The sequence below is a fragment of the Octodon degus genome, unplaced genomic scaffold (genome assembly GCF_000260255.1).
Source record: "Octodon degus isolate 3935 unplaced genomic scaffold, OctDeg1.0 scaffold00053, whole genome shotgun sequence".
Classification (NCBI taxonomy): Eukaryota; Metazoa; Chordata; class Mammalia; order Rodentia; family Octodontidae; genus Octodon; species Octodon degus.
This window is the reverse complement of record NW_004524629.1, coordinates 4959050-4963472: the sequence shown is the minus strand read 5'-3', so window position 1 is coordinate 4963472 and position 4423 is coordinate 4959050.

Sequence of the window (4423 nt, the reverse complement as noted above, 5' to 3'; positions counted from 1 at the left end):
AGAAGAAGAAGAAGAAGAAGAAGAAGAAGAAGAAGAAGAAGAAGAAGAAGAAGAAGAAGAAGAAGAAGAAGAAGAAAAGAAAAGAAAAGAAAAAAAAGAGGATGACTCACAAATAGCACCACAATTTAATTTCAGAATATTTTCATCTCCCCAGGCCTATTTGCTATCAGTTCCCATTTTTTGCAACTTCCAACTTCTTGGCCCCAAGCAATCACAAATCTGCTTTCTGTCCCTAGTTTTTACCTACTCTGGACATTTCATGTAAATGGAATTAACACATCATTAACTCAGTGTCTCATTTACACAGAAGGCTTTTTTAACATCCAAAAATCATTTGAATTCTTCCTAAGGCAATGAATCAGACATACTGAAAATAAATATGTAATCTAGTTATGGATCCAAATAACATATTTTGATTATGTCAAGGAAGGGATTTTTTTGTTGTGCAATTTAAGTTCATAAAATGATAATTAATGGGCTGGGGAGATAGCTCAATTATCTAAGCACCTCCCTGGCAAGTCAAGGACTGGGGTTCAATCCCCAGTACTACACACTGTGCTGGCTGCCAAAACCAGGTGTGGTGACGCACACCTGTAATCCCAGCACTGGGGAGGCTGAGACAGGAGGATCACTAGGAGCCTGAGCTGCATAATGAGACCCTCTACCAAATCAAGAAATAAATAAATAAATATTGATAACAATTACATTGATAATTAAAATTGATAACTGATAAGATGTATTTTATACTTTAAAAATTTGATGATGTATTTTTCCTTTTTTTTTTTTTTTTTTTTTTGGTACCAGTGATCAAACTCAGGTACTTGTGCTTGCTAGACAGGTGTTTATGCCGTTGAGCTACATCCCCAGCCCTGTTCCTCCATTTCTATAAATTCCTAAGTACTATAAAAAGTTTTTTTCTCTGAAATTTTATTTTATTTTATTTTGAAGAGTAAAAACAAAAGCAAAAACAAATAGCAGAAACAAAGACAAAAACATGTTAACATACATTACATGTTACAGATTTTCAAAACAAGGACAGCAAATTAACAATGATTGCTGCTGTGGTCTGAAATTTCACACTTCTTGTCATTTGTTAAATTCTAAAATCCTATGAATAGGTTTCCAAAAAAACCAATGATTGTTATATTACCTATTTTTACCATCAAATTTGTTGCTCAGATTAACAGATATAGCTTTGTAAGACTGGACAAATAATTACATATTAATGCTTGCTTTCAATAAACCTTAATTAAATCAACCTTAATTTTCTTGTTTTTTCTTACTTTTTAAAAAATTTATTTAAAGAGCGTATAATGAAAATTGATAAGACATTAGAAATGGTACACATATAGAAGACCAAGATAAGAAATATTCATCTACGGTTTTGTATTACACAGTGCTATTCTTGATGTAATTGCTTAGTTTATAGCTATCAGCATACAGAGTTCATAAAAAGTTTTAATGCACTCACAGAGAAAAAAAAAAACATGAGAAACTAAAAAAAATTGAGTACTTGAAAACTTCTGAAGAGATTGCTTTCCTTTGATCAATTAAAAACACAGGTCATAAAACTTTTTTACAATAAGAATATTTAGGGTGGGCCTGCCCCATAGCTCAGTTCTTTAAGTGGCTGCTTCAAAAAAGCAGTCAGGCTCAGGATGCTGTGGTTCGATCTCCACAACTCAAGCCAGCCAAACCTGCCCTGAAGGCATTCGGAGAAGAAGAAGAAGAAAAAAAAAGAATGTTTAGTTACCTCCTAAATAAAGCAAGCTCATGGGTGTTCCATTGTGTTAAATGGCAAGAAAAATATGTGAATTGCCAACTGCCTCGAGAGGACCAGGCATCCATATCTATAAGTAGGTTAAACCTAACGACTCAGTGTTTTGTAGATTCTTTCACAGTTCTTTGCTCTCGCTTTCTTTCACTTTCAGTTGCCTTCCACTCTAACTTTGAACTACTTTTTTACAAAACAATTTTTAATCATTTATTTATTATTTATTTAGTACTGAGTTTTTCTACACAGCTCAAACTCATCGTGATCCTCCTGCCTCAGCCTCCCCAGAGTTGGGATTACAGGCTGCATCACTACACCTGGTTTCGTTGGCCAGCACAGTGCATCCGGGGTTCCAGGACCAGCAGGGCATGCAGGCCCTTGAGCTTGCCAGGCAAGCACTTACTTAGACTGCCGAGCTATCTCCCCAGCCCATTTCTATTTTTTTATAAGAGAAAAAGCAGTAAGAACAATGACACAAAATTTCAAAACAAGATAACAGGAAAGTGACAATCGTTAATATATTGTATATTATTATCTTCAAATTACAAGATATATGATCAATGCAAATTGATCAAAAATATAAGCACAAATCTTTTTTTTCACTGAATTAAGAGAAATTAGAAGTATATCTTAACATACTATACATATATATATATATATCCATTTCCCTTCCTTCTTTTCCCTTTTAAAGCCCAGTTTCACTCCTTTTGAACAGTTTCTTCCCATTTCACAATATCTATTGAACATTTTAGGTATTATTTATTCTTTCAGCTTCTTACACTAAGGAGACAATACAGTGTTTACACATGTGAGTCTGGTTTATTTCACTTATGAGTGTAGACTCGAATTGCATGCATTTAGCTTTAAAAGTCTCAAGTTTATCATTATTTGTGTCTGAGTAGTACAACATCTTTTCTATCTATTCCATGATTGATGAGTATTTGGGTTGTTTCCAAGATTTATCTATTACAAATTGTGCTGCTATAAACGTGGGTGCACATATATTGCTGTGGTGCAGTTCTTCTGGGAAGATACCCAGAAGGGAAATAACAGGGTCTAATAGGAGTTCCAATTCTAGTTTTCTGAGGAATATCTACACTGATTTCTACAGTGGCTGAATCAGTCTACACTCCCACCAACTGTGGAGAACAGTTTCTTTTTCCCCACAACCTCTCCAGTATTACTGATTGATTTCTTAATGATGCCCATTCTTTATGGGATGAGATGGAATCCCAGAATTATTTTAAGTTGCATCTCTAGAAAGACCAATTATGTTCAACATTTTTTCAAATATTTATTTGCTATTTATATTTCTTCATGAGAGGAATGCATATGCACTTCAGATGCCCATTTTGAACTGGGTCTTTGAATTTGAGGGATCTGTTTTTTTCACTTCTTCCTATGTATTAGATAGAGAGTCCTAGCCCAGGTCCGGTGAGTGTGTGGAGAGCTTCCTGCTACCCTGCGCAGGCGGGACCAGTCCCTCGGGCCGCCCCCCACCACTCTGCAGTGCCTCCCCCACCCCGCCCGCCGAGTAGGATTTTCTGCCGAGTTCCGGGAGCCCCCAGACCCAGTCCTAGCCCAGGTCCGGAATTGCTGCCGACTTCCGGGAACCCCCAGACCCAGTCCTAGCCCAGGTCCGCAGCAGGAAGGAGCTGAGCACAGCAGCCAGACCTAAGCCAGACGCAGCTGGATAACTCCAAACTCTGTAGAGCTCCACCTGAACTTCAGTACCTGTGAAGGTTACAACTACAGCAAAGATCTACAACAAAGGGCAGAAGACAGTGCTACACAAAATGAAGAGAAGGAACAAAATGCAACCTCAGAACCTATGTATTAGATAGAAGTCCTTTATCTGTAAGACAGCTGGCTATAATTATTTTCCACTGTATAGGTTGTCTTTTCACTCTGTTGGTGATTTCTTTTGCTGCACAAAAGTCTTTTAATGGGCTGATGAGATGGCTCAGTGGTCTAAAGCACCTACTTAGAACAAGCTTAGCAAAGCACAGGGACCGCGGTTCAATCCCCCAGCACCACATGCCAGCCATCCCTGCCCCTGGTGGGCTGAGCTGGCCACACACACACACACACACACACACACACATATAAATAAATAAAATAAAAATTTTTTTTAAAAGTCTTTTAATAAGGTCATATGCCCTTTGTTTATTCTTTATAGTGTTTCACATGCAGTCTGGGTTTTGTTCATGAAGTGCCTGCCTACACTCAACATTAAATTGATTGGAATTAATGAGAAAACTGGAGACAGTGCAAATACTATTTTTTAAAAACCCTTTTTAATAGATTCAGAAAAAGCTTTGGATAAAGTCCAACACTCATTCATGATAAAAACCTCACAGAAAATTGGAATAGATAATATTTACCTAAATCTGATGAAAGCCTTCCCTGACAAACCAATAGCCAACATCCTACTAAATGGACAACAACTGAAAGGTTCTACTTTAAAACCAGGAACAAGACAATGATGACTATGACCACCATTCCTATACAATACAGTCCTGAAAACATTAGCCAGAGCACTTAGACAACAGAGAGAAGTAGAAGGATACAGATAGAAAAGGAAGAAGTGAAACTATCATTATTTTCAGATGATATGATACTCTTCCTAGAAGATCTCAAAAACTCCAC